This window comes from Amblyomma americanum, chromosome 8, assembly GCF_052857255.1.
Source record: "Amblyomma americanum isolate KBUSLIRL-KWMA chromosome 8, ASM5285725v1, whole genome shotgun sequence".
NCBI classification, from domain to species: Eukaryota; Metazoa; Arthropoda; class Arachnida; order Ixodida; family Ixodidae; genus Amblyomma; species Amblyomma americanum.
Window position 1 is genome coordinate 110,865,775 of NC_135504.1, and position 12,105 is coordinate 110,877,879.

Genomic DNA, 12,105 nt, shown 5'->3' on the forward strand with positions numbered 1-12,105 from the left:
ACAAAAAGTACCGCGGAAAGCGGTAAGGCGAGGAATATACAAAGGGGAAACAATGATAGCTTGCTCCATCGGCCGGTGTGATGAACGAGTTGGTGGAAAGGCTTAAGACAACAACGTACAAGCAGTAAAGGGTTAACACGCATGAGTTGGCCTTTCTTCACTGCAAGGAATTCTGATCATCGCTGCGCGGGTAATATGTAGTGAAGGGGTGCGGAACCGCGTTCCCTATGGAAGATGGATGAACTCTGTCACGTGATGTCAAGGACCGCCGCGCAGACGAGGAAAGTCGCCCAGGGGTCTGCAGAGATCACCGCATCAAAAAAAAAAAAATGTTTCCAGAGAAGTTAGGGTGGGCAGGAAATAAACATCAGCTTTAGTACCTACAAGGGCGACGACTTACGGTGGGGCTTCGCACAGTCGAGTAGATACTGCCTCTTGTAATGCGAAGAACACGCTGCGAAGGAAGATGTAAGTTCTCAGCATGCGTAACTGGGTCACATTTGAGCGGGCGTGCAAAATGTATATTCAAATTCAGGCGCGATCCTTGGTTCTTTTCAAACATTGTACGACATTGACACGCCTTAATTTCTAATAGTAGGTTTCAGTGAAACCTAATAGTAGGTTTCAGTGAAATCCTGTGGTGTCATGGCGCCATGGTACTGGCCACCAAGTCGCGGGTTCGACTGAGTCATCGTCGTTGGCGTTTCCACGGCAGTGAAATGGAAACACTCACGAGTGTTTATATTTCGGTGCACTTACGCGATCTATACTACCCTCCTCTGCGGTACAATCTAAACAACAATGCGCCTAAATGAGAGTAAAAAAGGGAAGCGAGCAATCCTCAAGAGCAATTCCTTTTATATAAAAAGGAGTGCTCTAGAGGACAGCTTACTCCTTGTAAACTCCTTTCTGTTTAGAGTGCGCATTGGTGTCTCATGTGTGCGATTGACACGCTAAATCTTCAACGACCTTGTAACTCGTTCCTGTAATGAGCAAGCCAGTACGTCGAGGCAGCTGCCGCGAGATTTTACATCTCACAGCTCCTGCCGAAAGTCGCCGCTATGCGTTCCAACATCAGCTGGCCCAAATGCGTATACTTTCGCGGCGAAGAAAAAATTAAATATTTTGCGCTGAGGCATGCCTGCCGTATGCCATGCAAAGAAGCAGTGAAAGCCGCGTGCTTAATTTGCTTCGGGGGCACCTTCGGCGAATGTGTGTATTTCATAGCGAAGTCACGACCATTTAGAATTCTGAGGAGGACGCTGCATCAAATCCATGCCTCGGCGGTGGCGTTTCGGTGGACGGGTAACGTTAAAGACCCGCGTGTTGGGAAGTGTCAGTGTACGTATACGTTAAAGCACAGGTGGTTGAAATTGGACCGAATCACTTCACCACGGAGCATCTTTCTCTCTTCCTTCTTTCAGACACTCGCTCCATAATTGCTTCCCTCAAACGCATGGTTCAGGTGTCCACCGCAAGTGAGGCAATTACTGCGCCTATCCTTTAGTCACAAATGGTTGATTATTGTCATATTATTATGAGACCGGTGAATTCAACGGGTAAATGCCCGTTCCTGCCTTTCAGTTTCCAGTACGCTGGGCGCTTATTGTCTATACACTCCGCTGTTTCATATCGCTCGGCAAATTATTGACCACTTAATTGAGACCGGCTCACGCGACATTGTATGTTTTTTTCTTTATTTGTTCCTCAGACAGTGTTTAAGAAGAGGCCAAGGCTAAAGGCTAAGAGCCTGACGAGGCCTGGACCCCTTGTACAAATTTTTGCAGCAACGAACAGAACTGAAGCGTAATACTTCGGTCAGGAGTATGGATGCAATGTAAACAACGTTTTTAAAAGGCAAAATTGTACCGCCCTGTACTTCAGTCTCAAATGATCCAAAGTTGTAAGAAAACGCGGCTCCTGTTAACTCATCCAGGCTTGTATACAAAGGGCAGAGGCAACAGGAAACATAAGTGCGAAACCGGCACTACAAACATCAAAACCAATACACAAAAAAAGCAAAGCCGAAAGTTGGGCGAGTTGGATAACGTTCATGATGGAAAAATAGCGCAAAAGGAACACGCGTCGTTCCCTTTCCGTCCCTCGTGTTCCCCTGCGCCATCTCCCCATCATGAACAAGAAAAGCAAACCTAGAACACCGTCGACAATTTTGTATCCAATGGCAAGCATTGCACACCATATTGCACGTGTAAACCGCGGAACACGTATTAGCTATTGAACCGACCTGGTAACGGTCTAGTAATAACACATATCATTGAGTTGTGTATGAAATTGCTGAATTAACCAAGAAGTGTCTGCAATCACATTTAAAAATAGTAAAGGATGTGTTGAAATTCATCTGCATTCTAGAGCTATTCAACAGTTTAGTAGACTGAAGAGTTAGCATTTGGCGACCATCATTAGTTCGCATCATCTCCGTTTAGGGTCGCGGATCGGGTATGTGCTGCTATATATGTTCTGTTGGAGTGATAAGTAGTTTGTTTCGATGGACCCACTGCAGCAGTTTAAAGTATAATAGATCTGATTTGCTTTTAGCATGCTGTATATAACGAAAAGCGGCCCGGTCCGTAAGTTGCGTCTTTCGCCTATATAGTTCTCACAAAAGTGTAGTACCTTTTTTTTGTGTGTGCAACAAAAAATTGTTATAATTATTGGCTGTCGTCGTTCCACAGACCAATATCCCATCACTTAATCTAGAGTAAAAATAGAACAATATGATACCTGTCTTAAGGACGTGGGAATCAGATTCCTGATTGTGTACATGCTCCCAGTTACTAGCGCGAAATCAGCTTTTAATTTATTAACAGGCGTAGTCCATGAAAGCTTATCGCTGAACCATATACGCCCAAACATTTTTGTTCTTTTACCTATTCTATCAGAGTTCTGTCATAAGTTACATTTATGCTTGAATAGTGTCTCCTATTTATGAGCTTGAATATTATGTACTTTGTCTTACTTGTAATTAGACTTATTTTATTTGACGGTCCCCTGACTTCTTAACACGGCACGAACCATATTTCGATAAAAGCGTGCTTTGATTCACGAGGCACAGGGGAAAGGCACATAGAAGTTATGAATAATGTTCCGACATAAATGATTCTAGTGCCCCCCCCCCCCCCCCCCCCCCCCCCCCCCCCCCCCCCCCCCCCCCAATGTGGGCTTGTCGCAGCGAGGAAGTGGGAACAGAAGGCAGACAGCAATTGAATCCTTTCGCTGATGTAAAGGCGACTTCACATCAGTCTCGAATGCCCGTTTCATGACATGGGCATTTTTAAAAGGGAGTATGTGTACCGAATGTTGCGCCGCTCGCAGGAAATGCAAGATGAATTCTCTCGGCTAAACCGGTGGATTTTTCGTGCGTGGCAAATTTCACACAGAGGTGGTATTTAGCAGCGATGTTTGTTTCATACTAGTTTTATGCCGGGAATCTGCCTGAATCGGCGAGAATTAATGGGAAAATTCGCATATGTGGCGGTGCCGCACCAACCAATAAAGACGGTTTCTCGACGGCTGTTCTGCCAGCGTCATCGCTCGCCCCTGAAGGCTAGGCCCAGCATTCTGACTGTTTCTCAAATGGCCCACTTTTCTACTCACCTCAATGACGCTTACCAGAAGCTGAATGCGAGAAATGTTTTGAGGCGACGACACTATATTACCGGGAGAGTGTTTGTTTCGCAATTAACGTTTTAATAAGTGGTAACAGATATTCCAGAGGTATGTCCTCGCAGTAAATAGGAGTAGCCCTTCTCTTTTTTTTTGCTTGTTTTGAGGCGACGTTATTGGAACACTGTCTCTTGTGGCAGAAATTTGAAAGGAACGTGCATTTTCGCTCTCAGCTCCGTTCCGTCCTGCAAGCAGAAGCCAGATCAATGGAATTCACCGATTGCTGGTGAGGGGCACCTAATAGGTGAATGCTTGTCTGCGAGCCACGAGGGAATGGGAAATAAAATTACTCAATTGCGTATATCATGAATTAATCCGGAAAATAGATTACAGTAAGTAGAGTTCATGTGAATAATCGTTAAGCTGATTCCGTTTGCCAGACCATCCCTGTGAAAGTAGTCAGCAACGCTGAACGTTCATCCATGGAAGGCGAGGGAACACCTTCGTTGAAGACTATAAAACTGCACGTTTCGACAAATTATTACCCCGGCGCTTGATGAGGGAAAGCTTAATAACCTAGTTTAGAAAGGCAGTAACCTACTACTTGCGCTGCAGAAAACAGGTAGGGAAGGAATAGAAAAAAAACTTCTCAGTACTCACTAGTGCTTCTACTAAATGTTAACGCTTTGGAGCATATGGGTTACTGTACTGCAATCCTGAACGCAATGAGGGCGTATACTATACACCCCTATGCGAGGTGCACATGGCAGCAGTGTGTTTTCACAGACACCGGGGAAAAGAATCTCTATGTTGCGTATTGTGCGCGTTGTGGTTGCATTGTCTTTTGTTGAGCTTTGTGTCATCAGTGCTGGCGATCTCTCCCCTTACGCGAAGCCGAGCAGCCGTCGCCACGGCGTCAGGCAGCGACCGCTCCTTTCATGTTCTCATAAATAAATAAATAAAGAATGAAGCGACCACTTTCGCGCCATCATCCGCAACCGAGCATTGTCTCAGCAGATGTTCTTGTTGTTAGCACCTGCGGGGCATTCTCTGCTTCCCAGTGGCAATAAAGCCCGGACATGCAATTATCGCATTAAAGGAGGCCGCACCGTGCGAAAACGCCTGCATTTATCTCTCGCGCGAATCAGTCCAGGTAAACGGTGCGCGCGTAAACGGAGGACAGGTGCTCTTCAGACCGGTGCAAAACATCCACGCACACACGACCATCCGGATGCGCGCCTGGGTTCTTCTCCCGCTTCCGTTCCGGCAGCAGATTGGGCGCTTCCGCTTTTGTTCCGGAAGCCCTCGTGGCGTGACGCCCCTTCCCCGCACCGTGCCCAAGAGAATGGCCATCAAGACTAGGGGCAAACACACGGGAACACGCCGCTGCTGTTTGCTATAGGCCTCTGAGTGGTTTTTTTCCGTCTTGCGACTTCTCCGTTTCACCTGTTAAGTTCGCTGTTTACCCCGTTGGTTTACCGCGGCAGCTGTACGTATAGGGAACGTTCTTCGAACCGGAAAGTGTTCGGTGAGAATGCTACCGAGGCTCGACAGGTGCTTCGTCCGTGTCATGCGATCTTGGTGGGCCCTGGCCTTAAAGGGACGCTGAGCACGAAATGAAGTTGGTCTGTATTGATAAATCGCTGCGTTCGGACGACAAACACGCTGTGCTTTCACTGAAAACACAGCATTTACACGATAGAAATGGCCGAAGTATTAAATCTAGGCGTCGCCATCAACCGGGCGAAATCGCGAGTTCACTGCGCTCCGCCCATAGGCACAAATCTCGGATTCCAGGCTACACCGTCATTCAATTCAAACGGTCATCACGGAGTCTTTATCGACATGGACCTTACCGTATGAGCCTTGAGGGAATGGATGGAGGGTTATCTCGGTCCTCATTCGGACGAACACCCGGGGTCGTCCTTCAACGCACAAGTGACGTCGCACAGCAGACGGGCGCCTTTTGCGTTTCGCCTCCGTCGAAACGCAGCCGCCGCGGCCAGGTTGGTAACCGGGACTGCTGTCACGGAGGCACGCTTGAAGCGTCGCTCTCGTGCTGATACATCCAGCGAGCTGAGACGGATCGTGAGCGGGTTGTGCTGAGCCAGACCACTCGCAGTTCACCCCGTCTGAAATATTGGCCGCGCTGACCGGCCAGTTCGTTGCGTCAGCGTTGATATCGCGCCCGACAGTGTGCGCTGTGCTTCAGGGGGTAAGGAGACGGGGTCACTACATATCTCCATGAGTTTTTTTCCTATGGTTGTCTTTTCCTCGCAACTGACGTGAGCGGTTCCTGCGTGCTCGTTCTGTTCGTTTGGTCGCCTGCTTACTACCTTTCGACACGACAGGCGCCCACCTTATCCGCGTACCACACGCTTATTGGAATGTTGTGAGCTCATGTGCGCTTTCAAAAGGTCTTCAGGTTTTGGTAGATATTCGTTGAATGATCACGACTTATCTTCTGCTTAGAATATCAAGTCAGTTTATGCGTTAGAATAGCCGCGCTATTTAAAAATATGCAGCTGTAGCTTCAATGTCATTGGGGACTTCGGCTCAAAGTTATTTCTTTTCTTGTTAGGATGGTTTGGTTTATGGGGGTTTAACGCCCCAAAGCGACTCAGGCTATGAGAGACGCCGTAGTGAAGGGCGTCGGAAATTTCGACCACCTGGGGTTCTTTAACGTGCACTGACATCGCACAGTAGTGCACCGGAATCTAGAATTTCGCCTTCATAGAAATTCCGCCGCCGCGGCAGGGATCGAGCCCGCGTCTTTCGGGCCAGCAGCCGAGCGCCATAACCACTCAGCCACCGCGGCGGCTGTTCTTGTTAGGAATCCCAGGTCTTATTCCTATGCAGCCTACTAGTCACGAAGTTCAAGCGTGTGATTGGGGCAGGGCGTTTTACTTTAACTAGCTATCACCTCACTAAGAACAAGCTCTCGTTTCCGCTGACAGCCGTAGCGCCAAATCACCGCGTTACCTGCGCCATCTCTGGGCGAGGGAAGCGACTGAAAGAAGCGCGCCATCCCGTGATATTCGGCTACATTTTCTTGAGAGCGTGGTGTAAAAACAGTGTGATGCGTTCATGCCAGCTCCATTCCTGTTCTCGGCTCCCCTCCCTCCCAACCCAAGCGAGAAATTCCCCATTTTAGAAACAAGCTTAACGCCATTGTTCTAGGAGGAGTAGGAAGGGGGGAACGAAAAAGTTCCGAGAAATTCATGATCCACCTGGGGCGGCACCCACTGCCCTTAACCGCCCCCAGTGAGAGTGGCCCCACAAATCCGCCCCTGTTTATGAGATGGTTACTTCGTTAATCAGAAAGCCTTTGTACGGCGAAAAATGGTCGCATATTTGCTGATGCTCAAATGCCTTTTTTTTTTTAGCTGCACCCAACTTCTTTTCAGAACAGTGTTAGAAATCACGGTGGCTACTGTGCGAGGCTGAGCAAAGCTTTTGAAAAGCCCGCTCGTTGGCGCACGACCCCTCCGTTTTAGTTTCTCAACCTCACTGGTAGATGGCAGCACAAATCCAGTGAGAGAAAATGGGCGCGGCGGAGTTCTTGTTGCCTCTTTCGCGAATAAGAAACTGTGATTGTCGCTTTTGCTTTTCGCTCCAAGCATGACTAGTAAAGGCAGTCATGATTAGACTAACTCATTGTTGTGTACGCTGAAATCTGATGGCGTTGATGCGCGCGGAGTGCTTGAACGGAAGTGCAAGTCAGCACTGTAGCTCTGATACGCGTGCTATTCAAGGATAATGGGAGTGCTGTGCTTGTAAGGTGAAATGCATGTTACTTTTTTTCGATTTTTCCCCTGCGAATTTTAGAGTCGATTTGGAATTGAAAAAAAAAACATTGAGAGAAAAAAAGAGGGGGCACCCGGGTTTGAACCGGGGACCTCTCGATCTGCAGTCGAATGCTCTACCACTGAGCTATACCCCCAAGACGGACTATGCCGCTTTGCAGACAATATAGGAATCTAATGCGTAAGTTTCGTCTGTCGTGAATGTTCGGCATTGGACTGAAATTTTTTCGCTTCTTGATTTACAGTGGCGGTGCGCTCAGCCTATGTTCAGGTGCCTACCGTGCTGGCAGTACAGTGGTATCGTGCCAGCTTCCAGCGCCTGGCAACGGCTTCCAAGTCTTTCGCTTCGCTCTCTTGGCCTAAGAGCAACAAGCCTCGCCCTCGTGGATAACACTTGACTCAGTTGTAGTACGTAACATAGTACAACGGAATACATGTTCTACCTGTTGTCGGCGCACTTTACTGATAGCTCTGTCCAGGCAGATGGACCGGCAAGTGCTAAGTGGCCTTTGTAAGGCATGCGTTGTAATCTGTAATCTTGAATTCTGAGATGGAAAGCGCTGGTGTATTACGTGCATCAAAGGAATCTTTACAGGGGATAAAGGTTCGTCGCACGGATCCGACGAGTGTTTTTCTAGGCTGGGGCTAAAGTTTCGTCTGTCAAACCCTGAAGTTTTTTCCTGCGAACGTTGGACGGACCCGCTATTTTTTTTCTTTTTACGAGTACTTCGGGTGGATCTGACAAGCGCGCTTTTAAAGTTCAGCCATTGATGCTCGCACGGCTGTCTGTGCGATTTTGTTCTTGTAGCGCGTCTTTGGTTTACCATCTAAGAGGGTATATTTTGCCATTAAGTTGGTTTAAGAATCTTTATGATCATTGCCCTGAATGGGGTGGTAGAGTCCGGTGCTCGTACTTCGAGAGCGCAGCAGTTAGAGCTTGCGACTGTAAAATTACTGCTGCTATTCTAATGACAACAAATGTGCTTTCCTGCCGTGTGCCGAAATCCGCTAAGTCAAGTTGGAAGCTTTTCTTCTTGCGGCGAGCCGATGTCCACCAATAGAAGCCGAGTGCTCGCGGCATCGTTGCTCCAAATACACGTTTGTGACAATCGGCTGAAAGCGGTCCGTTGGGCCCGCGCTAACTTCCTACCCTAGAGGGTTTAAACTACACGTACGCAACATTTCGTGAGAAGGCAAAGCTGTGGGCTGGGCGTTTGCCTAACCTTTCCCAAAATGCTCAAGCAACCTCGCTGTTTATAATAATAATAAGAATTGGTTTTTGGGGAAAGGAAATGGCGCAGTATCTGTCTCATATATCGTTGGACACCTGAACCGCGCCGTAAGGGAAGGGATAAGAGAGGGAGTGAAAGAAGAAAGGAAGAAAGGGGTGCCGTAGTGGAGGGCTCCGGAATCATTTCAACCACCTGGGGATCTTTAACGTGCACTGACATCGCACAGCACACGGGCGCCTTAGCGTTTTTCCTCCATAAAAACGCAGCCGCTCGCTGTTTACCCGAAAGCGAATCGTTCACGCTTCTGGCTTTCCGGTCGTTCCCCTGTGCGCTGCGGTGGAGCTCGCCTTCGCCTCGGCAGGCCGGCCGGCCGGTTCATCGCCGCTGTACCAGAGTGGGCCTTAAATAGAATCTACATGCCTTGTTCGTGGCTGTGAGATAGAATAGACAAAATTAGATGCTTGACATCCTATATGCTCTGCTTGCCGGCCAAGAGGAGCTAACATGGCATTTATTTCTCGCGGACTGTTCAGCAGGGTGAAGTGCGTGTTATGCATGGTAGTATAAGCGATGGATCCTCAGTACATGTACCCGCGCTTCAGAGGCCTGTGCAGAAACCCGCCGCAGTGGCTCAGTGGTCCGGACGCTCGACTACTGATCCGGAGTTCCCGGGTTCGAACCCGACCGCGGCGGCTGCGTTTTTATGAATGAAAAACGCTAAGGCGCCCGTGTGCTGTGCGATGTCAGTGCACGTTAAAGATCCCCAGGTGGTCGAAATTATTCCGGAGCCCTCCACTACGGCACCTCTTCTTCCTTTCTTCTTTCACTCCCTCCTTTATCCCTTCCCTTACGGCGCGGTTCAGGTGTCCAACGATATATGAGACAGATACTGCGCCATTTCCTTTCCCCCCAATACCAATTATTAATTATTATTAGGTCTGTACAGAAGCGCAGCTATAGTGATAGCCGACTGCTTACTCGCAACCTGGACCGAGTGACAGCTTTGCTCGCTGCGACCAACCGGGCGTGAAGACGCCGGTCTGTGTCATTTGCGGCAGTGCGGATATGTAAGAATGGGCGAACTTCTCTTTGCAGTTCCTCGAAAATCGAGAGCGCTTGAGCTCCACGTTGTACGCGTAGAGAGCAGCGTCACGGGCAGACGGGCATACTTTGGACGTGACTTTAGCCATGGGCCTGTTTCGTTTTTCATTATTGTAGGATGGCCGCGGTGGCTCAGTGGTTAGGGTGCTCGACTACTGATCCGGTGTTCTCGGGTTCGAACCCGACCGCGGCGGCTGCGTTTTTATGGAGGAAAAACGCTAAGGCGCCCGTGTGCTGTGCGATGTCAGTGCACGTTAAAGATCCCCAGGTGGTCGAAATTATTCCGGAGCCCTCCAGTACGGCGCCTATTATTTCCTTTCTTCTTTCACTCCCTCTCTTATCCCTTCCCTTACGGCGCGGTTCAGGTGTCCAGCGATATATGAGACAGATACTGCGCCATTTCCTTTCCCCCCAAAACCAATTATTATTATAGGATGGCTTAATATACAGAGGACTTCTTTCTGCTACGAGATAATGAGGCTTTATTTCTGTCTCGGCTACATAGGTGAGGTTGCCAGGAATACAGCGCTGGGTCTGCTGCGTAGCATCTTGAGAGGCGACGCTTGCAACGTCAGTCGTCCTTTGCTTCATGTTTGTACGAGGGTGAGGAGGAAGGCTGCAGCTGACAGCCCGCGTGCCTGGCGAGTTGCTCGTGGTCGCTCCGATCGCCGAAGATCCCACGCTTCGCTATAACTTGCTGTTGCGGCTAGCGTCATCTGTGAGAGCCTCTTGTAACTTACGCGTTCGCCGTTCCTTCAATCATCTGCTTGAAACGTCGGAACGTTTCGTTAGACAGTTCGTTTTGTTGCACCATCGCTTAGAGGGTGATAAAAGTTGCCGAATGCATTATTTTACTGTGTACCTTCGACTGTGTGCATGAGAAGTTTGTTCATGTGAAGAAAAAAAAGCGAGAGTGAACAGTTTCCGAAAAAAAAAAGTAAGAGATGTCGCAGAAACCACAACGCGTAATCTGGGTCCCTCTGTAGTCGGGAAAATGGAGTGGGAAAATGCCGATTTTGTCTGACGGCTGCACGTGGTCAAAATCCCGAAAAATGAGTGCCGCCCTTAGTCGAGTGTACCCGGTATTTTTTCACATTTTATGCCGAGGCACCTACTACTGTTGATGCAGTTGTTGCGATTAATATGTTTGATACAAAGGTACTTCGCTTTTTATTTTGTTCCTTGAAGGGGCTGGAGGGAGCACACCTCAAGTGAAACTACCTGTGTACTGCCCCGGCGAAATGCATGCAGTATATCCTTCGTTTTCCACTTCTATTTGTATTTATTTTGTCCAAAAACTTGTCTCTAAATAGACGGTTAGATATCAATCGCAATAATGTGCCAAAATGGACTAGGCATAGGCGCTTTAAACCACTCTTGACAAGGTCACGCCAATAGGTGAGCGAAATAGAAGAAACCTTATTAAACTGTAATTCCTAGAATATGCTGGCACGTTCTCGGCACTATAAATAAACTCATGCCCCATTAAAGTTTTCTTCTTCTTCAACTGATATGGAGAACTCACACTTGAGCGAAGCTCACGCAAGCGAACGCCTCGAGTGCGGAGGCGTGGCCTCGTTACGCGAGGTCGTTCGAACGGTGTGATGCCTGCACAGCTAGTGACTCTATGCATATCGTCTTCCAGAACAGTTGGTTTAAGTGGCTGTCCGACGGCGCGTACGCCAATAATTAGTAACTGGCTGACGTGAATCGATGATCTCTCATTAACTCAGCCAGTCAGTTAACTGAGATAGTTTTTGAAAGGTAAGGGCTTGTATTAGAAGGTTCTGAAGCGTTTTCTGCACAGAGGAATGAATGAATGAATGAATGAATGAATGAATGAATGAATGAATGAATGAATGAATGAATGAATGAATGAATGAATGAATGAATGAATGAATGAATGAATGAATATTTATAAGCAACAAAATGCACAGAGGAAGGATTTTTTTTCTTCAAAATATGCTTGCCTGCCTTGATCCTTTCCTCTCCCATATTATAATTAAGCGCTGTCGGTGCCATCAGGGCTGGTATATCTAGTAATCAATTTATATACCTCCGGCTCCTGTAGAGGCTGCTAAGCAATGGCGAAGAGAAAATATATTTTATCTGAGGGAATAAGAGTTGATACAAGAGCCAGCTCCTGGTCTTATTTTTTCGAAGGCAGCCATGAGAGGTGAGAACATCGCTGTATCCCGTAGTGTTCGCGCGTTTGCTCCAGCAGGAACACAAGAAGGCTGGCCCACTCGTCAATCAATTCCGGCGGACTGTGTGCACCAGCTTAAAAGGGTACTAGGACAAACTGAATTTGGCTTGCTTCGGTAGATTCATCATCATCGTCA

General features: G+C 48.1%; 1 protein-coding gene and 1 non-coding gene across 6 annotated transcripts in view; one reads left to right on the forward strand and one right to left on the reverse strand.

Moving 5' to 3' along the window:
• sick (sickie) overlaps positions 1 to 12,105 on the forward strand; it is a 959,410-nt gene that overhangs the window by 520,392 nt on the left and 426,913 nt on the right. The gene's annotated exons all lie outside the window — the stretch shown is intronic.
• On the reverse strand, positions 7,496 to 7,567 carry TRNAC-GCA (transfer RNA cysteine (anticodon GCA)). The gene has a single exon. It is a non-coding gene; the product is annotated as a tRNA-Cys (tRNA).